This window comes from Nerophis ophidion, linkage group LG20, assembly GCF_033978795.1.
Source record: "Nerophis ophidion isolate RoL-2023_Sa linkage group LG20, RoL_Noph_v1.0, whole genome shotgun sequence".
Taxonomy (NCBI): Eukaryota; Metazoa; Chordata; class Actinopteri; order Syngnathiformes; family Syngnathidae; genus Nerophis; species Nerophis ophidion.
The window spans coordinates 28,780,179-28,802,716 of record NC_084630.1 but is presented as its reverse complement, the minus strand read 5'-3'; the positions used below and the strand labels follow the sequence as shown (position 1 = coordinate 28,802,716).

Below are 22,538 nucleotides of genomic sequence, written 5' to 3'. Positions count from 1 at the left end.
TGTAATAACGGCGGGCCAGCTGTAATGTTAATTTGATATTGCCTCAAGGGCCAAATTAAATTACATGGCGGGCCAAATTTGGCCCGCGGGCCAGAGATTGACACCCAAGCCCTAGGGGAAACTGGATAACACATGGCACACTGACAAAGCTTATCCTATTGTTGCTATAACAATCTACAAGGCTAATATAGGTTGCTTCTCTTTCTTCCACTCCATTTTTCTGCATTCTTTTGTATCTCAAGTTATTATTACATATATGAATTGTTGCATTTGAACAACTTTATTGTTGATAATAGAGGTACATTATTGGTATTGTTCCTGATCAATAGTGTTATTTCTATTGTTATTTGTTTTGCTCCATTTGTAGTGTAATAATGCTCATTGTCATTTCTGTGTTAATAATATTTATTTTGCTAACTGCTTCTTTGCTATCACATATTTGTACATGTCGTATTTGCTGATGTTGCTCTATTGTTGTTGTTATTGTTGTGTTTGCTGTTGTTGTCCACACAATTTCCCCCTCTGTCTTCCTTTCTTTTCTTTTTTTATCCGCTCCGGGTAGAAAAAGAAAAATGATTTGGCTGCACCAAATAATAATGTAAATACATTTAATAAAGTCAAACACAAATAAGGCAACAAGAGAAGTATCCTACATTTCTCTTTTGTAAAGTAAATCTGAACATATCGATATGGGCATTTATTGTACATCATCCATCTTCTTCCGCTTATCCGAGGTGGAGAGGAGCCAGATGAGGTGGTTCGGGCATCTGGTCAGGATTCCACTTGAACGCCTCCCCAGGGAGGTGTTTAGGGCACGTCCGACCGGTAGGAGGCCACGGGGAAGACCCAGGACACGTTGGGAAGACTATGTCTCCTGGCTGGCCTCGGAATGCCTCGGGATCCCCCGGGAAGAGCTGGACGAAGTGGCTGGGGAGAGGAAAGTTTGGGTTTCCCTGCTTAGGCTGTTGCCCCCTTCGATTTGCCTGAGAAGCTGGACAGGAAAAAAAAAAAAAAAAAATTACAAAAATAAAATGTTCCTGCTAACTATATCTAACGCTCTGTGTGCTTTAAGGGAGTTTTTAAAGGTTACAAACTGCATGAGTCGGCGAAATATCTTCTGTCCACTCCCTTTTTTACAATCCCAGTGCTTAGTGAAGTTGCTGAAGTCAAATCCCAGATAAGATCCCCCCCCTCAAGACTTGAAACTCAGAACAGAAAACAGGAAATGATGAGTGGTCGTCGGCAGCAGATTTGGACTTGGCCGTGTGCCATCCAAGACCTGCTTACCTTTGCCTTTTGCGTTTTCTTCCAGAGTTGTTACCTCACATGCTTGTCCTAATGATAACATCTGGCTGGAATATCATTAGCGGGATGTCAGGGAGGGAAAACTAATGATCTGTTTCTGGTTGGTTAGCCGGGCTACTTGTCATGTTGGACCTAAGGCCTCCCTTTTCCCTGCCTGTTGTGGAATTTTGAACATCTTCCTATTCTTGAACTTTGGAACGTCTTGAAACCATCCATTTGACAAGAACAAGACTGTTTGATTATATTACGTCTGTTGCGATCTGCTGCTCAGATCTTCACGTGTTTGTTTTTTCATTCTCAGTCTGACCCGTTTATTTCCTGTTTTTGTCCATCACTATGGTTACACATCAGTCCACCTGTTAGTCTCGCCCCGCACACCTGCTAATAATTATCACCCTCCTATTTAAGCTCACCTTTTCTGTTCACTCATTCTCGGATCCTAATTTGCCCACGCGCATCAGTGACGACTCTCATCATTCGTATGTATTTTCTCGCTAGCTCTCACGCCAAGCCACTTTATTGTCTAGCTTTCATGCTAAATGTTTTGTTTACTCTTTTGTGTCCTCGTACCAAGTTCTAGTTTTCCTTGTTTTATCCTAGCTTTCACGCTAGCGTCTTTTGTTTACTTTTTCTCTTTACACCAGTATTTTTGTTCATAGACTTTTGTTATTAAATACCCTTTATCTTACCTATGCTGTGTTCTGCTTCGACGCATCCACGGGAAAACCACACCGGCATTACAATGCCGAAGAAGAGTCATCACAGTAGGATCCGAGCATTAAAAAGTTTTTCCGCGTCTGGCAACCACGAGGAGACCTTCGACGAAGGCACATGGAGGGTATTCCGAGCGATGGAGGCTGAAACTCTCCGATGCAATCCAGACGAAAGCATGATGTGGGACCTGGAGGGAAAACTGGTTCCGATCGATGCTTCCGGGAGCGGTGAGTTTCCCTCCCGCAGCGCTCGCGCTCGTCCGCGTAGGCGGAAGCCGCGAAGTATGGCTTCGTCGGGCGACAGTGACTTGCCCACTCCATGTCTCCCTCCTCACGAACACAGCAACCTACAGTCAGCACACAAAACCCCTACACCATTGTTTGGGGACCCAATAACACACTTTGCTAACAGTTTTACCGACTGGGCAAATTCCCAACTTGTGTCCCGCGCAGATGACGTCATTTCGTCGACGCCCCCCGGTAACGCAAACCCGTCTTCCGATGATGACGTCATCAACAAGGAATTTTTTGGGGAAGATTCGTTTTCTCAGCCATTTTCAAATGACAATAACATTAATAATAAGATACAAAAGTATCAGGATATTTTTTCTTATTATTCTAGTCAACCTCAGTCACCTAGTTTTTCTTCTAACCCACCGTTTAAACCTCATTCTCTGCCCAAGTCCAAGGTTTTTTCTCCCTTTTCAAAGGGACACTCTGGACAATATAGAGGGGAGGGGTCTGCCCGCCTCCAAACCTCCCACCACCCTCCCTTATGGTCAGTCCCTGACCACAGGGAACGGGTCTGGGATTCCCGTCTGGAGGGGGGGGCTACGGCCTATAGCTGTGTTGCGGAGGTAGGGCAGACGCTACCTCTTCTTAAAACTGCTAAACAAAAACCTCCATGTAGGCCACCTTTACCTGTTTTTCGGCCCGCTAAACGCTTAGCTCCTCCTAGTAGACCTCCTCCACCTGTGTTTCCCCCGGCCAAGTCTCAAGGGCCAAGTAGACCACCACCGGTGTTTACCCCTGTTATACCACTACGGCCTCCTAGACCTCCACCGGTGTTCTCCCCGGTCAAGTCACGCCCTCTTATACCTCCTCCACCTGTGTTCCGTCTGTGCCCTAGTTCTAGTTTTAGTCACAGTCTCTCTCAGAGTTCGAGTCCCAGCCTTCTTCGTAGCCCATGCTCTAGTCCTACTCGTAGACCGACTTGTAGACTGAGTCGTAGTCCAAGTCCTGGTCCGAGTTTCCGTTCTGATTCTAGTTGTAGTCCTAGTCTTTCTCGTAGTCGTCGTAGTCCTAGTTCCACTCGTAGACTGATCCGTAGTCCGAGTCCGGTCCCGAGTCTTGTTTCTTGCCTTTGTAATATTAGTACTGATTCCCCTCGTGGTCTTAGTCCGAACCCTAGTCCTTACCCAAGTTCTTGTCCGAGCCCCAGTGTTACTGTAAGTCCTAGTCTTTGTCCTAGTCCTTGCCCGAGCACCAGTTTGATTGTTAGTCCCAGTCCTTGCCCAAGCCCTAGTTTGACCGTTTGTCCTAGTTCTTGCCCAAGCCCTGGTATGACTGTAAGTCCTGGTCGTTGCCCAAGCCCTTCTCAAAGCACTAGTGTGATTGTAAGTCCTGGTCCTCTCTCAAGTCCTTGCCCGAGTCCTAGTGTTTGTCTTATCACTCATCATAGTCCTAGTCCTGCTCACAGCCAGTCCCCTAGTTCTCCTCGGCAGACCCCTGTGCCTGCTCCTCGGCTGAAGCCGACGCCTGCTCCTCGGCTGAAGCCGACGCCTGCTCCTCGGCTGAAGCCGACGCCTGCTCCTCGGCTGAAGCCGACGCCTGCTCCCAGTCTGGTTCTCACACCAGCACATGACTCTGACCTGGTTTTCACACCAGAAGATGTTTCTAGCCTTGTTCTCACGCCAGTTTCAGACTCTAAACTGGTTCTCACGCCAGCACTAACTCCAAGGCTGGAGCCCACTCCGGTACCAGCACCACGACAGGTACCGGTGCCAGCTCCGCGCCGCCAAGCACCGGTGCCAGCTCCGCGCCGCCAAGCACCGCCGACGACGGGGCTGGAGCCCACACCAGCGTCGACGACGGGGCTGGAGCCCACACCAGCGTCGACGACGGGGCTGGAGCCCACACCAGCGTCGACGACGGGGCTGGAGCCCACACCAGCGTCGACGACGGGGCTGGAGCCCACACCAGCGTCGACGACGGGGCTGGAGCCCACACCAGCACCACCGACGACTACGCCTGCATTCACGTCGATGACGACTCCTGCGGCTCCCAGGCCGCCTCCGACGACTCCTGCGGCTCCCAGGCCGCCTCCGACGACTCCTGCGGCTCCCAGGCCGCCTCCGACGACTCCTGCGGCTCCCAGGCCGCCTCCGACGACTCCTGCGGCTCCCAGGCCGCCTCCGACGACTCCTGCGGCTCCCAGGCCGCCTCCGACGACTCCTGCGGCACCCGCATCATCCTCGCCAGCTGCACTCGGGCCTGCTTTGGCTGCAGTCCCCGCACCCTCGTCTGCTGCTTCCAAGCCTGCTGGGATTTCGGTGCTGAGGCGTCGTCCACCACGTCGATCACGGGCGTGGCCTCTGCGAGGTCATCCTCCTCGCCAGACACTCCCTCCTCCATGTCGGCCACGGATGTGGCCGTGCCCGGGTCGTCCGCCTCGCCGGGCACCTCATCCTGCGAGGCGGCCACTAATGTGGCCTTTTCGAGGTCGCCCGCCAAAACTTTTTCGGCAGCAGCGTTCCACCCGCCGCCGCCACATGATGTGTCCTCGGTGGATTCGGGGACATGCGATCTGGCGACCCTCCACCGTGGCCTCCCTCCGCCCTCCCTTCGTTTGTGAACTTTCTGGTTTTGGGGAGGGGGTTCAAGTTTTTGTTTGTTTTTTAAGACATCTGGTATCTGTCTTTTGTTGGGGGGGAATACTGTTGCGATCTGCTGCTCAGATCTTCACGTGTTTGTTTTTTCATTCTCAGTCTGACCCGTTTATTTCCTGTTTTTGTCCATCACTATGGTTACACATCAGTCCACCTGTTAGTCTCGCCCCGCACACCTGCTAATAATTATCACCCTCCTATTTAAGCTCACCTTTTCTGTTCACTCATTCTCGGATCCTAATTTGCCCACGCGCATCAGTGACGACTCTCATCATTCGTATGTATTTTCTCGCTAGCTCTCACGCCAAGCCACTTTATTGTCTAGCTTTCATGCTAAATGTTTTGTTTACTCTTTTGTGTCCTCGTACCAAGTTCTAGTTTTCCTTGTTTTATCCTAGCTTTCACGCTAGCGTCTTTTGTTTACTTTTTCTCTTTACACCAGTATTTTTGTTCATAGACTTTTGTTATTAAATACCCTTTATCTTACTTATGCTGTGTTCTGCTTCGACGCATCCACGGGAAAACCACACCGGCATTACAATGCCGAAGAAGAGTCATCACAACGTCTATACTGGCTCACCTGCACTGGCTTCCTGTGCACTTAAAGGGGAACATTATCACAGTTTCATAAGGGTTAAAAGCAATACAAATCAGTTCCCAGTGGCTTATTTTATTTTGCGAAGTTTTTTTCAAAATTTTACCCATCCCGGAATATCCCAAAAAAAGGCTTTAAAGTGTCTGATTTTCGCTATCTGTCAATCCACCCGTCCATTTTCCTGTGATGTCACATAGTGACGCCAATACAAACAAACATGGCGGATAGCCCAGCAAGATATAGCGACGTTAGCTCGGATTCAGACTCGGATTTCAGCGGCATAAGCGATTCAACAGATTACGCATGTATTGAAACGGATGGTTGGAGTGTGGAGGCAGATAACGAAAACGAAATTGAAGAAGAAAGTGAAGCTATTGAGCGAATAGCTATTGAAGCTATTCGGCGATTGCCTTCTAACCAACGATAGCCTCTTTTGACCACTGGAGCAACTTAAATCCGTTGATTGGTAAGTGTTTGTTTGGCATTAAAGGGAAAGGCTGGATGCAAATATAGCTACAAGTGTACATACAGCTAGCCTAAATAGCATGTTAGCATCGATTAGCTGGCAGTCATGCTGTGACCAAATATGTCTGATTAGCACATAAGTCAATAACATCAACAAAACTCACCTTTGTGATTTCGTTGACTTTATCGTTGGAAACGCATCTGCTTTGAGTGTCGCAGGATATCCACACATTCTTGGCATTTCTACCATGTTAGCATCGATTAGCATGCCGTGCTAATCGATGCACACTCCACGTTAGACAACTTGAATCTGTCCCTGATCGTGTTGTTACACCCTCCGACGAGGCATGATGTCTCCAAGGTACGGAAAACAGTCGAAAAAACGGAAAATAACAGAGCTGATTTGACTTGGCGTGTGTAATGTGTTTGAGAAAACGGTGGATTGCTTCCCATTGTAACGTCACAGGTGAAAGGTCATCGCTCCGACAGCAAAAAATTGAAAGGCGTTTAAATTTCCAAATTCACCCTTTTAGAGTTCGGAAATCGGTTAAAAAAACATATGGTCTTTTTCCTGCAACATCAAGGTATATATTGACTCTTACATAGGTCTGGTGATAATGTTAAATGGGTTGTACTTGTATAGCGCTTTTCCACCTTCAAGGTACTCAAAGCGCTTTGACACTACTTCCACATTTACCCATTCACACACACATTCACACACTGATGGAGGGAGCTGCCATGCAAGGCGCCAACCAGCACCCATCAGGAGCAAGGGTGAAGTGTCTTGCTCAGGACACAACGGACGTGACGAGGTTGGTACTAGGTGGGATTTGAACCAGGGGCCATCGGGTTGCGCACGGCCACTCTTCCACTGCGCCACGCCGTCCCCTTTGAGATGTGAGTTTAAGGTTTTGCTACATATGTATAAAATTCTAAACTGTCTAGCTGCATCCTATCTTGCTGATTGTGTTGTACCACATGTCCTGGCAAGATATCTGTGTTCAATAATCTCCATCTTATTAGTGATTACCAGAGCCCCAAAAAAGTCTGCGGGTTTTGGAACGATACTCCAGTACTCCGGAATGCCCTCTTCCGTTCGGAACGTCTTGTATCAGTACCCTTGTACCAGTACTCTTGGGGGGCGGGTACTGTCCCAATATGTTTCTGGTTGTACTATGGTTTTTTTTCCCCCCAAGTGCTTGTTTGTGTCATGAGTTGCACCTGTGTCGTTTCCTACTGTGTCTAGTCCAGGTGTATTCAGTTGTCTAATTAGTCCGTGTTTGCTGTCTAGTCTTTTCAACCCATTTTCAATTGAATGCACTACAAAGACAAGATATTTGATGTTCAAACTCACAAAATGTATTTTATTTTTCTGCAAAAAATAATTAACTTAGAATTTCATGGCTGCAGCACATGCCAAAGTAGTTGAGAAAGGTCATGTTCACCCCTGTGTTACATCACCTTTTCTTTTAACAACACTCAATAAACATTTAGGAAATGAGGAAACTAATTGTTGAAACTTTGAAAGTGGAATTACTTCCCATTCTTCTTTTATGTAGAGCTTCAGTTGTTCAACAGTCCGGGGTTTCTGCTGTCGATGGGAGACAGGTCTGGACTGCAGGCGGGCCAGGAATGTACCCACACTCTTTTTTTTAAAAAGCCACGCTATTGTAACATGTGCTGAATGTGGCTTGGCATTGTCTTGCTGAAATAAGCAGGGGTGTCCATGAAAAAGACGGCGCTTAGATGGCAGCATATATTGTTCCAAAACCTGTATGTACCTTTAAACATTAATGGTGCCTTCACAGATGTGTAAGTTACCCATGCCTTGGGCACTAATGCACCCCCATACCATCACAGATGCTGGCTTTTGAACTTTGCGTCGATAACAGTCTGGATGTCGAATTCTTCCAAAAACAATTTGAAATGTGGACCCGTCAGACCACAGAACACTTTTCCACTTTGCATCAGTCCATCTTAGAAGATCTCGGGCTTAGAGAAGCCGACAACGTTTCTGGATGTTGTTGATAAATGGCTTTCGCTTTGCATTGTAGAGCTTTAACTTGCACTTACAGATGTAGCGACCAACTGTATTTAGTGACAGTGGTTTTCTGAAGTATTCCTGAGCCCATGTGGTGATATCCTTTAGAGATTGATGTTGGTTTTTGATACAGTGCCGTCTGAGGGATCGGAGGTCACGGTCATTCAATGTTGGTTTCCGGCAATGCCGCTTACGTGGAGTGATCTCTCCAGATTCTCTCAAACTTTTAATGCTATTATGAACCGTAGATGTTGAAATCCCTAAATTTCTTCCAATTGCACTTTTAGAAACGTTGTTCTTAAACTGTTTGACTATTTGCTCACGCAGTTGTGGACAAAGGTATGTACCTCGCCCCATCCTTTCTTGTGAAAGACTGAGCATTTTATGGGAAGCTGTTTTTTTACCCAATCATAGCAGCCACCTGTTCCCAATTAGCCTGCACACCAGTGGGATGTTCCAAATAAGTGTTTGATTGATGAGCATTCCTCAACTTTATCAGTATTTGCCACCTTTCCGAACTTCTTTGTCACGTGTTCCTGGCATCAAATTCTACAGTTAATGATTATTTGCAACAACAACAAAAATGTTTATCAGTTTGAACATCAAATATGTTGTCTTTTTAGCATATTCAACTGAATATGGGTTGAAAAATGATTTGCAAATCATTGTATTCCGTTTGTATTTACATCTAACACATTTTCCCAACTCATATGGAAATAGGGTTTGTATTTGTGCTCCAGTACTCTGCAATGCCCTCTCGATAACAGTTAGAGATGCTACCTCAGTAGAAGCATTTAAGTCCAATCTCAAAACTCATTTGTATACTTGAAATCAGGGGTCTCAAAAATGCTGCCCGCGAGACGTTATTATGCGGCCCGCACTTCGAAATGACGATTTAATGTTGGTGCGGCCCGCGAGTTTAATGTGAAGGCCGCTCGATAGCGTCATACTTGCCGACGTCCCCAATTTTCCCCAGTATATCTCCAATCTTAGGAGGCCAATTCTATCAAAGCCAGTAACCACTGTCGATATCTACCAGATCAACAATATTCAGGGAGTGTCATAATGGCACTGTCTTTGGCGACTCCTACAACCCGATCTAACGGTGAACAAGCCCAGTCGTATGTTGCATTTGGCCAAGCTAAACGACAATGTGGTAATGCAAAATATATTTGATCAACAGCTACACACGTCACACTAAGGGTGGCTGTAAAAAAACTTTAACACTGTTACAAATATGTGCCAGACTGTGAACCCACACCAAACAAGAATGACAAACACATTTCGGGAGAACATCCGCATCGTTACACAACATAAACACAACATAACAATTACCCATAATCCCATGCAGTCCTGACTCTTCAGGGCTACTGTATACACACCCCCTCTACCACCAACCCCCCACCCTCCCTACTTGCGTCGGTTGAGGTGTTGTATATTGTAGCCCTGCAAGGTGTTCTGGGTATTTGTTCTCTTGTGTTTAAGTTGTGTTAAAGGAGAACATTATCACCAGACCTATGTAAGCGTCAATATATACCTTGATGTTGCAGAAAAAAGACCATATATTTTTTAACCGATTTCCGAACTCTAAATGGGTGAATTTTGGCGAATTAAACGCCTTTCTATTATTTGCTCTCGGAGCGATGACGTCAAAACGTGACGTCACCTAGGTAGTCAACCGCCATTTTCTCAAACACATTGCACGCAGCAAGTCAAATCAGCTCTGTTATTTTCCGTTTTTTTGACTGTTTTCTGGTCCCTTGGAGACATGATGCCTCGTCTGTGTGTTGTCGGAGGGTGTAACAACACGATCAGGGACAGATTCGAGTTGATTCACGTAGAATGTGCATCGATTAGCACGACATGCTAATCGATGCTAACATGCTATTTAGGCTAGCTGTATGTACATATTGCATCGTTATGCCTCATTTGTAGCTATATTTGCATCCAGCCTTTCCTTCCATCCACATTTAATGCCAAACAAACACACTTACCAATCGACAGATTTAAGTTGCTCCAGTGTCAAGAGATGCGAAAATCCCTCGTTTGGTCCGCACATTTTACCGGCGATGCTACGACAGACATGGCACAGAGATGAATGGATACCCTGCGACACTCAAAGCAGATGCATTTCCAACGATTAAGTCAACGGAATCACAAAGGTTAGTTTTGTTGATGTTCTTGACTTATGTGCTAATCAGACATATTTGGTCGCGGTATGACTGCCAGCTAATCGATGCTAACATGCTATTTAGGCTAGCTGTATGTACATTTGTAACTGTAATTGCATCCAGCGTTTCCCTCCACCCACATTTAATGCCAAACAAACACTTACCAATCGACGGATTTAAGTTGCTCCAGTGTCAGTGCGAAAGTCCCGATCGTTTGGTCCGCACATTTTACCGGCGATGCTAAGGCAGACATGGCCGAATAGCGTCAATAGCTATTCGCTCAATAATTTCAGTTTCTTCTTCAATTTCGTTTTCGCTATCTGCCTCCATACTCCAACCATCCGTTTCAATACATGCGTAACCTGTTGAATTGCTTAAGCCCCTGAAATCCGTGTCTGAATCCAAGCTAATGTCGCTATATCTTGCTGTGGTATCCGCCATGTTGTTTGTATTGGCATCACTATGTGACGTCACAGGGAAATGGACAGTGGCTTTGCAGATAGCAAAAATCAGGCACTTTAAAGCCTTTTTTCAGGATCTTCCGGGATGGGTAAAATTTCGAAAAAACTTCGAAAAATAAAATAAGCCACTGGTAACTAATTTTTATTGGTTTTAACCTTTCTGAAATTGTGATAGTGTTCCCCTTTAAGGCACGGACATTCTCCCAAAAAGGGTTTGTCATTCTTGTTTGGGTTCACAGTGTGGCGCATATTTGTAACAGTGTTAAAGTTGTTATACTGTCACCCTCAGTGTGACCTGTATGGCTGTTGACCAAGTATGTCTTGCAGCCACGTACCTTAGTATTCTGCTCAAGCCTCACACAATGTGTTGTGAAGCTGGCAAATTGATTGTGTGATGTAAAAGCGTGCGAGAGGACATGTAGTGGTGCAGTAATCCTCTTTTAAGGAGTGTGCGAACCCCGGAAGACATACTTGAAGGTATATGCAAAGGGTCAAGTGAGAAATAACAAAAATATTCTAAAAAATAGCAGCAATTCATAAATCCTATATAAATGTTTTAATTGATAATACTTCAATGAGATATGAATGTAAGTTCATAAGCTGTGAAAAAATAATACAACAATCCAACATTCAGTGTTGACAGCTAGACTTTTTATTGGGGGATGGGGGGGGGGGGGGCACCAGTTGAATAGCTCAAATGATGAAAAAAAGAGGACCTAAAATGGAACCTTGAGATAAACTACAATAACTAAAGTAGTTGAACAGATGACTACTGACTGCATCTGAAGTAAACAAGCTACAGTAACGCGGGGGTCAGCAACCCATGACTCTTGAGCGCCGCCGTAGTGGTTCTCTGGAGCATTTTTAAAAAAGGCTTGAAAAAGATGGGGGGAAAATATTTTTTTTTGTTTTAGTATGTTTTTTGTTTGAGGACAAACATGACACAAACCTTCCCACATGTTAGAAAGCCCACTGTTTAATATGTTTGTGTGTATGCTTCACCGATGAGAGGATTTGGTGAGTATTGTTTTGTCCTACTAATATCAACGGTTCTTGAACTCACCATAGTGTGGACTGTGACGCAACAGTTTGTGTACACGTAAAATATTCCACTCCTTCTTTGTCTCATTTTGTCCACCAAAACTTTCATGCTGTGCATGAATGCACAACAGTGAGTATGGAGGGGGGAGCCGCAGAGCGGGTTGTGCAAGGACCGGCCTCGAAGACAGCGACAGGTGAATAGATGACCCAGGTGGGCCTTGTTATCTAGAGACACGGAGTTGGAGTTGGGAGCTGGAGAGAGAGCGAGGGGACACACACCTAAAACAGACCGCTGAAAAGCATTTCCAGACTGTTGTGTTTAAATAAAAAGGACTGTATTCAAACTGTCTACCGGGCTCACGGAGGATCTTTCGGACTCAGGAGAACACTCACGGCAAACAGACCATTTACAGTGAGCTGTGTTGATGTTATTGAATTGTTCGAGTGCTAATCAGGCGTATTTGGCCAGTGCATGACTGCAAGCTAATCAATGCTAGCATGCTATTTAGGCTAGCTGTATGTACATATTGCATCGTCATGCCTCAAACAAACAAATGTGTTTTTTGTATCTTTGATCCAATATGGCTGATTGATTGATTGATTGAAACTTTTATTAGTAGATTGCACAGTACAGTACATATTCCGTACAATTGACCACTAAATGGTAACACTCGAATACATTTTTCAACTTGTTTAAGTCGGGGTCCATCTAAATCAATTGATGGCTCTTTCAATGTTTTGGGTTGTTGACCCCTGGTTTAGTTAAAAAAAAAATAATAATAATAATATTTAAAAAATATTTGTAACTGCCAAAATGGAGATTACTTTTTAAAGGGGTGCCTTAGTTATGTCAATTACACATTTGGACCCCAATGTTCTATGTTTGATTGCAAGATTAAAATGTCAATGCAAGGATCTAGCAATGTACAACACCAGCACTCTAGTGGTTTTAGAAATTTGTTTCAAAAATGTTTGTCTCTCAAGTTTTGATTTGAACTCGGTAGCCGGTATGGTTGGATCTGGCCAGTTGAATAACACTGTCAAAGAGTTTATTTATCTATTTAGCCATACAAGAAGGGACAATGCCAGGAATTCTAGGCCCCATTGAAAAAAAATCAGACCGCCCTCCCCCGTCACCATAGTCCTGTTTTTCGGGGATCTTGGAATTGTCCAGACTTGTCCCCTCTATACGGTGCCCCTGCATACAATTGACTCAGTGCTTAACTGGGGGCATTTTTTTACAGTGACTGAAAGGGGGCAAAAACGTGCAGCAACGTCCCAAGGCAGCAAAAACAGATGTTATCCGAAAGCAAAAACTCACCAATGTAAAAAAGAGCAATTTAAAAATGCTGCGGTCACATAAATCAAAACAAAATGCAAAGGAAAATTACTACATGTCAGACCTGGACAAGGATTGTTTGTGCTCCTTCGACGCAGAGGGATTACAGGACGAGCCAGGCGAGAATTCAGGCACATGTTTTTTTATTTATACTCAAAATACAATAAAAAAAGGCAAAACAAAAAGCGCGCTCGATGGCGGATAATAATCTATACTAAAACCTAAAACAAAAACAGCACAATGGCAATACTAACTATAAACAAACAAAAGATACTATCAAAGGCATAAATACAAACAAAAACTTACTTGGCGTGGATGAATCGAAAAGCATGGCATGAAGTATGAACGGCAATGAAAGCAAAGTTCCCAGACTGATGAACAGAAAGAAAATTACTTAAATACTGGCTAGTGATAATCAGGAATAGGTGTGGGACTGAGGGCAGGGGTGTGACAAGGTGGCATGGAAACAAACAAAACCAGGAAGTGCTAAACGTGACTGAATGTCCAAAATCAAAACAAAACATGATCCATAGGTGTGACACTACAAATACAAAACCATTCACAAACCCCCCCAAAACAACGGCTAGACATAAATGCTACTAATTCACTGAATAAAGAGGGAACTCGCTAAATGATTGCACATATAAACTATATCAGGCCTGGGCAATTATTTTGACTAAAGAGCCAAATTTTGAGAAAAAAAATGTGTCTGGGGCCGGTATATCTATTTTTAGGAACACCAATACAAAACCTAACAATAATGTCTGACTAAATGATGAAAACGTTATGACAGACAGCCTTAAAAAAACGTAATGGAATTTTAAATTTCTTTACCGAATGAGACACCTAGAAAGGACAATAATGTGGTATTTACGATATTAACTATGAAGGATATCAATCAATCAATCAATCAATGTTTACTTATATAGCCCTAAATCACTAGTGTCTCAAAGGGCTGCACAAACCACTACGACATCCTCGGTAGGCCCACATAAGGGCAAGGAAAACTCACAGCCAGTGGGACGTCGGTGACAATGATGACTATGAGAACCTTGGAGAGGACGAAAGCAATGGATGTCGAGCGGGTCTAACATGATACTGTGAAAGTTCAATCCATAGTGGATCCAACACAGCCGCGAGAGTCCAGTCCAAAGCGGAGCCAGCAGGAAACCATCCCAAGCGGAGGCGGATCAGCAGCGCAGGGATGTCCCAAGCCGATACACAGGCAAGCGGTCCATCCTGGGTCCCGACTGTGGACGAGCGGTCCATCCTGGGTCCCGACTCTGGACAGCCAGTACGTCATCCATGGCCACCGGATCGGACTGGACCCCCTCCACAAGGGAGAGTGGGACATAGGAGAAAAAGAGAAGAAACGGCAGATCAACTGGTCTAAAAAGGGAGTCTATTCAAAGGCTAGAGTATACAAATGAGTTTTAAGGTGAGACTTAAATGCTTCTACTGAGGTGGCATCTCGAACTGTTACCGGGAGGGCATTCCAGAGTACTGGAGCCCCAAATGAAAACTCTATAGCCCGCAGACCTTTTTTTGGGCTTTGGGAATCACTAATAAGCCGGAGTCTTTTGAACGCATATTTCTTGCCGGGACATATGGTACAATACAATCGGCAAGATAGGATGGAGCTAGACCGTGTTGTATTTTATACGTAAGTAGTAAAACCTTAAAGTCACATCTTAAGTGCACAGGAAGCCAGTGCAGGTGAGCCAGTACAGGCGTAATGTGATCAAACTTTCTTGTTCTTGTCAAAAGTCTAGCAGCCGCATTTTGTACCTATAAAACACTGAATATTGACAACATATGAACGTCACACCCCCTTTCGATCGACACATTTTACAATGAAGTGAAACGCAACAAAAATGCAACAAACAGCGAAATATTACCGCGAAGGGTAAAAAAAATAAACCCACCTAAAATCTGATACATCTGAAACATCACTAAGCTTTAGGACTTTATTGTAAAAATCTCCTTCCACGTCTGTCCCTGACACCACTTTCCGCTCTGGAAACACTCTGTGGAAACACTCTGTGGAAACACTCCCCACCCACACTGCTTGGTGCCTCGCCTGAGCTGTTACCATAGTAACTAATTACATGTACGTTCGTTTATCTGGTCCTGTTTTTGGCTTGCTAAGTTCCACCTTAGCTTTTGGGCGCATGACACGCGCAGCTTTTGGACTTTTACCCGGTGCTAGTGTTAGCCTAGCTCCCCGTGCGTTGCACGCGCTTTCTTTTGTATTTACATCAGTGTTCTTTTGTCATTTTATAAATTAAATCCAGCTCCAACCTGCTAACTTGCTTGTCTGGTCCCATGCATCTTGAGTTGACAACTCCGCGCATCTCAATGCGCACCGAACGTGACATACTCAACGATACCACGATTCCAATATTCGTTACTTGTGTTTGTTCATTTGTAAATAAATGTTAATGGTTACATACAATTTAAAAGCATTGCTTTTAATTCAAGCAATCAAACAGTCAACGTTTACTTATATAGCCCTTAATCACAAATGTCTCAAAGGGCTGCACAAGCCACAACGACATCCTTGGCTCAGAGGCCACATCAGTGCGAGAGAAAAGTCAACCCAACGGGCACAATGAAAAACCCTGGAAGGGACCGCAGATGTGGGGACCCCCCTTGGGTGACCGGTGCAATGGATGCCGAGTAGATACAGTTAATAATGTGAGAGTCCAGTCCTTGAACTCACCATAGTGTGGACTGTGACGCAACAGTTTGTTTACACATAAAATATTCCACTCCTTCTTTGTCTCATTTTGTCCACCAAAACTTTCATGCTGTGCGTGAATGCACAACGGTGAGTATGTAGGGGAGAGCCGCAGAGCGAGGTGTGCAAGGACCGGCCTCGAAGACAGCGACAGGTGAATAGATGGCCCAGGTGGCCATCTATTTGACAACGGAGAAGACTTTGCAGAGGCCAGTGATGACAACATGGATGGAGAGGCAACCTACTGACAAGTCAGTAGACATTGTTAGACTGCTTTGAAAAGGACTATTTATACTTGTGTCTTGCCCAAAAGATTCGAAACAGTAACCCTAAAGTCCTCTTTAGTGGTGGTGGATTTCCGTTCCTTTCTTTACGGCGGCTGTTTCCTATTTTGATGGCCGGGTCGATCGCCTATGGCTTTGGGCCTGTTTCATGTGCAATTTCCTCACATCTTCTCCGTGTTGAGGGTGAGTCCATAATGCACTAACTGGCTGACTGAATGATTGAGTGAGTGCTTTTGATTTAAAGGCGTACTGAAACCCACTACTACCGACCACGCAGTCTGATAGTTTATATATCAATGATGAAATATCAACATTGCAACACATACCAATACGGCCTTTTTAGTTTACTAAATTGCAATTTTAAATTTCCTGCGAAGTGTCGTGTTGAAAACGTCGCGGTATGATGACGTGTACGCGTGACGTCATGGACTGTTGGGAAATATTAGCGCTGCAGACACACACACAGCTAAAAGTCGTCTGCTTTAACCGCATAATTACACGGTTTTTTGGATATCTGTGTTGCTGAATCTTTTGCAATTTGTTCAATTAATAATGGAGAAGTCAAAGTAGAAAGATGGAGTCAGGAAACTTTAGCCTTTAGCCACACAAACACACGGTGATTCCTTGTTCCCGGACGTGAAAGTTTACTATGGATCACAGCGGTCAAGCGAACATGGATCCCGACCAAATGTCAACCAGCAGTTTTCGGTGAGAAAATTGTGGTAAAAAGTCACTACTTACCGGAGATCAGCTGAGCTTGTGCCGTCCGTACAGCTGCTGTCGACTTCCATCAGACACTAGCCTCATGACACCCGACTATCAGGTACTATTAAACTCACTAAAACACTAGCAACACAATAGAAAGATAAGAGATTTCCCAGAATTATCCTAGTAAATGTGTCTAAAAACATCTGAATCTGTCCCAATGCAATCGCGTTTTTTTTTGTTTGTTTTTTACTTTATTTATTTATTTCTTTTCCTAGTCCATCGCTATCAATATCCTCAAAAACGAATCTTTCATCCTCGCTCAAATTAATGGGGAAATTGTCGTTTTCTCGGTCCGAATAGCTCTTTTTGTTGGAGGCTCCCGTTAAAAACAATATGAATATGTGAGGAGCCATCAAACGTGTGACGTCATCGTCTGCGACTTCCTGTAGAGGCAGGGCTTTTCTCTTAGCGACCAAAAGTTGTGAACTTTATCGTGGATGTTCTCTACTAAATCCTTTCAGCAAAAATATGGCAATATCGCGAAATGATCAAGTATGACACATAGAATGGTCCTGCCATCCCCGTTTAAATAAGAAAATCTCATTTCAGTAGGCCTTTAATGTCAATAATTTCATTGGTCCACCGTGAGCTGTAAGACATTTTCAATGGTCTGATGTGACGATGCTAAATTTATTGGCGGCATTTGAAGCTTGTGAACCCAGACAAATTCATAAATTATACACAGCATTGTATAAAGTCCAGGGTTCAAAACATTGGGGAAAAAAGGAGCGGCGTGTAGTGTGGAAGTCATACTACTTACAAAACTTAAAACCGGTGGAGTTGGCACGTTGTGTAATTCGTAAATAAAAACAGAATACAATGATTGGAAATTATTTTCAACTTATATTCAATTGAATAGACTGAAAAGACAAGATATTTAATGTTCAAACTGAGAAACTTATTTTTTTTGCAAATAATCATTAACTTAGAAATTAATGGCAGCAAATCATTACAAAAAAGTTGGCACAGGGGCATTTTTACCACTGTGTTACAAGGCCTTTCCTTTTAACAACACTCCGTAAACGTTTGGGAACTGAGGAGACCAATTTTTGAAGCTTTTCAGGTGGAATTCTTTCCCATTCTTGCTTGATGTACAGCTTAAGTTGTTCAACAGTCCGGGGTCTCCCTTGTCGTATTTTAGGCTTCATAATGCACCACACATTTTCAATGGGAGACAGGTCTGGACTACCTGCAGGCCAGTCTAGTACTCGCACTCTTTTACTATGAAGCCACGCTATTGTAACACGTGGCTTGGCATTGTCTTGCTGAAATAAGCAGGGGCGTCCATGATACCGTTGCTTGAATGACAACATATGTTGCTCCCAAACCTGTATGTACCTTTCAGCATTAATGGTGCCTTCACAGATGTGTAAGTTACCCATGCCTTGGGCACTGATACACCCCCATACCATCACAGATGCTGTCTTTTGAACTTTGCGCTTAGAACAATCCAGATCGACAAAACATCCACAGTTTCCAAAAACAATTTGAAATGTGGACTCGTCAGACCACAGAACACGTTTCAACTTTGCATCAGTCCATCTTAGATGAGCTCGGGCCCAGTGAAGCCGGCTGCGTTTCTGGGTGTTGTTGATAAATAGCTTTGGCTTTGCATACTACAGTTTTAACTTGCACTTACAGATGTAGCGACCAACTGTAGTTTCTGACAGGGGATTTCTCAAGTGTTCCTGAGCCCATGTGGTGATATCCCTTACACACTGATGTCGCTTTTTGATGCAGTACCGCCTGAGGGATCGAAGGTCACGAGGCATTGCCGCTTACGTGCACTGATTTCTCCAGATTCTCTGAACCTTTTGATGATATTACGGACAGTAGATGGTGAAATCCCTAAATTCCTTGAATTAGCTGGTTGAGAAATGTTTTTCTTAAACTGTTGGACAATTTGCTCACGCATTTGTTCACAAAGTGGTGACCCTCCCCCCATCCTCATCTTTATGACTGAGCATTTCAGTGGAAGCTGCTTTTATACCCAATAATGGCACCCACCTGTTCCCAATTAGCCTGTTCACCTGTGAGATGTTCCAAATAAGTTTGATGAGCATTCCTCATCTTTCTCAGTCTTTTTTTGCCACTTGTACCAGCTTTTTTGAACCATGTTGCAGGCATCAAATTCCAAATGAGCTATAATTTGCAAAAAAATAACAAAGTTTACCAGTTCCAACATTAAATACCTTGTCTTTGCAGTCTATTCAATTAAATATAAGTTGAGAAGGATTTGCAAACCATTCTAATCTGTTTTTATTTATGATTTACACAACGTGCCAACTGTTGGTTTGTACATTAACATGTTCTAAAGTGCCACTTGTCCATCATGGGACATTTTGTCTTTGCCCTCAAAAAGGATTGGCTCCCAGACAATAAAAGAGTTGCTGAGCAGTGTTGGCGACATTTATTGTAATTGACTAAAGTCAAAGGAAAAAACTTTTTTTTAATGGTATTTAACATCGTTAACCAGGTTGAAATTTAACCCAGATTACTGTATCAGCTTTTACAGTCGTACGAGAGGGGAAAAACACCGGGAATTCTTCTCTGTCACATTCAAGTCGTCAAAATATCAAAACAGTTTCTGTTATTTTTCGTATCCTAGCAACAAGGAGTGTGTCACTACTCATGCTTGAATCACACCTTTTGTTTTTTCCAGTGTCACTCACCTGCTGTCTACTATGCATGCTTGTGTGTTTGTACTTGATGTGCAGGTATGTCAATGAAGAGCTGATTGCAGAACATCCGACTTGCACACGTTTTTTTTTCTCCTTTTCACGCATTTTGACACGTAAATACGACGACTGCACCGTGTCACAGAAAAAGAAACTAACTTTTGAGGGGCTTGTGGAACATTTCCTGCACACGACTCGTTCACCTCTGCACTACCAGCAGACTTTCAAATTCGAACTTCCCTACTAAATTTTAAAAATGCCATAAAATTATGGACCAGCTCAACCTCCACCTGATCTGAACCAAAATTGATCCCCAGCAACTCTTCGAAGCATCAAACAGGTTTATTTGTGGTTATAGTGTGTATATATATATATATATATATATATATATATATATATATATATATATATATATATATATATATATATATATGTATGTGAAGTGACCGGATTGAGAATCAGCACCTCCAAGTCCGAGTCCATGGTTCTCGCCCGGAAAAGGGTGGAATGCCATCTTCGGGTTGGGAAGGAGACCCTGCCCCAAGTGGAGGAGTTAAAGTACCAAGGAGTCTTGTTCACGAGTGGGGGAAGAGTGGATCGTGAGATCGACAGGCGGCGTCTTCTGTAATGCGGACGCTGTATCGATCCGTTGTGTAGAAAAAGGAGCTGTGCCGGAAGGCAAAGCTCTCAATATACCAGTCTATCTAAGTTTCCATCGTCACCTATGGTCATGAGCTTTGGGTCATGACCATAAGAATCAGCGCCTCCAAGTCCGAGTCCATGGGCCTCGCCCGGAAAAGGGTGGAATGCCATCTACGGGTTGGGGAGTAGACACTGCCCCAAGTGGAGGAGTTCAAGTACCAAGGAGTCTTGTTCACGAGTGGGGGAAGAGTGGATCGTGAGATCCACAGGCGGATCGGTGTGGCGTCTTCAGTAATTCGGACATTGTACCGATCCGTTGTGGGGAAGAAGGAGCTGAGCCGGAAGGCAAAGCTCTCAATTTATCGGTCGATCAACTTTCCCATCCTCACTTATGGTCATGAGCTATGGGTCATGACCATAAGAATCAGCACCTCCAAGTCCGAGTCCATGGGCCTCGCCCGGAAAAGGGTGGAATGCCATCCCCGGGTTGGGGAGGAGACCCTGCCCCAAGTGGAGGAGTTCAAGTACCTAGGAGAATTGTTCACGAGTGGGGGAAGAGTGGATCGTGAGATCGACACACGGATCGGTGCGGCGTCCTCAGTAATGCGGACGCTGTACCGATCCGTTGTGGGGAAGAAGGAGCTGAGCCGGAAGGCAAAGCTCTCAATTTACCGGTCGATCTACGTTCCCATCCTCACATATGGTCATGAGCTTTGGGTCATGACCGAAAAGATAAGATCACGGGTACAAGCGGCCGAAATGAGTTTCCTCCGCCGGGTGGAGGGGCTCTCCCTTAGAGATAGGGTGAGAAGCTCTGCCATCCGGGGGGAACTCAAAGTAAAGCCGCTGCTCCTCCACATCGAGAGGAGCCAGATGAGGTGGTTCGGGCATCTGGTCAGGAGGCCACCCGAACGCCTCCCTAGGGAGGTGTTTAGGGCACGTCCAACCGGTAGGAGGCGACGGGGAAGACCCAGGACACATTGGGAAGACTATGTCTCCCGGCTGGCCTGGGAACGCCTCGGGATCCCCCGGGAAGAGCTAGACGAAGTGGGTGGGGAGAGGGAAGACTGGGCTTCCCTGCTTAGGCTGCTGCCCCCGCGACCCGAACTCGGATAAACGGAAGAAGATGGATGGATGTATATGTAGTTATAGTGTATACATATTTATATGTGGTTTTAGTGTATGTATATTTATTTGTGGTTATAGTTCTCATTCTGTTTTGCATACTCTTGGAGTCAACATGTGCATAGTCTTGTACATTGTGTCATGTACAAAGTGTATTTACCCCCCATTTTTTGTTTATATTGTTTTTCGAATGACCTGACATGTATAATAATATAATCTATCAATTGTTTAACGTAATTTTCTTACATACATGTAACAGGTTATATATGTTTTATTATTGGATGTATCAAATGTGATGAATATTTAATGGGCCACAATGGAAGCAAGCCTTTTGGCTTTTTGTGCTATCCATTTGCCTTTTATAAAGCATTACATGGATTCAATTCTTTAAGACAGGGGTGTCAAAGTCAAATATAAAGTGGGCCAAAATTTAAAACTGAACAAAGCCGCAGGCCAATGTTGAACAAATTAATCTTTTAATAGGGACCCAAACAAGTTTTGCATTGAATATTGAACATGCAAGGCTTATATAACTTTATAGTGACATGCAAAATCAAGTTTAAAATAACAATGATAATAATTAAAAAATATGGCATATCAAAAATAAATTTAAATAACATTTGAATGCCTTTTTTCTATTTGCAGCCTTCTGAGGTAAATATCAAAATATTTTTTTTCCACAGGCTAATAATACATTTGAAAATAAAATAACAATAATGAATGAATCAAACATTTATTGAAGTAGCAAGAGAAAGTGCATGCATAAAAATGTTAATTACTGCTCCGTTTGCTACACTGATTTGCTTTAACACTGAATATGGAACAAGCAACGCTTATATAACTTAATAGTGCAAAATCAACTTTGAAAAAACTAATGAAAAAAACATCAATGGTATATTAAATAAAATTCAAATAAAAATGTAATTGCTCTTAGGCTCTTTTCTATTTGCAGCCTTCTGAGGTAAATATCAACATGAACTTTTTCCACAGGCTAATACATTTGAAAATAAAATAATGAGGTGGTAGCGGGGGGTGTATATTGTAGTGTCCCGGAAGAGTTAGTGCCGCAAGGGGGCCTTGGTTTTTTTTCTCTGTTGTGTTTATGTTGTTTTACGGTGTGGATGTTCTCCCGAAATGTGTTTGTCATTCTTGTTTGGTGTGGGTTCACATACTTGTAACACTGTTAAAGTTGTTTTTACGGCCACCCTCAGTGTGACCTGTACAGCTGTTGACCAAGTATGCAATGCATTCACTTGTGTGTGTGTAAAAGCCGCATATATCA

General features: G+C 43.9%; 1 long non-coding RNA gene across 2 annotated transcripts; it reads right to left on the bottom strand.

The window, feature by feature from the left end:
• Window positions 1–594: 594 nt before the first annotated feature.
• Window positions 595–13,461, bottom strand: LOC133538966 (uncharacterized). 2 transcript variants are annotated; one of them, XR_009803145.1, is made up of 3 exons: window positions 13,326–13,461; window positions 10,002–10,079; window positions 595–991 (listed from the first exon to the last, which is right to left on the bottom strand). It is a non-coding gene; the product is annotated as an uncharacterized LOC133538966 (long non-coding RNA). The 2 variants fall into 2 exon arrangements; XR_009803144.1 differs by lacking the exon at window positions 10,002–10,079.
• Window positions 13,462–22,538: the final 9,077 nt, after the last annotated feature.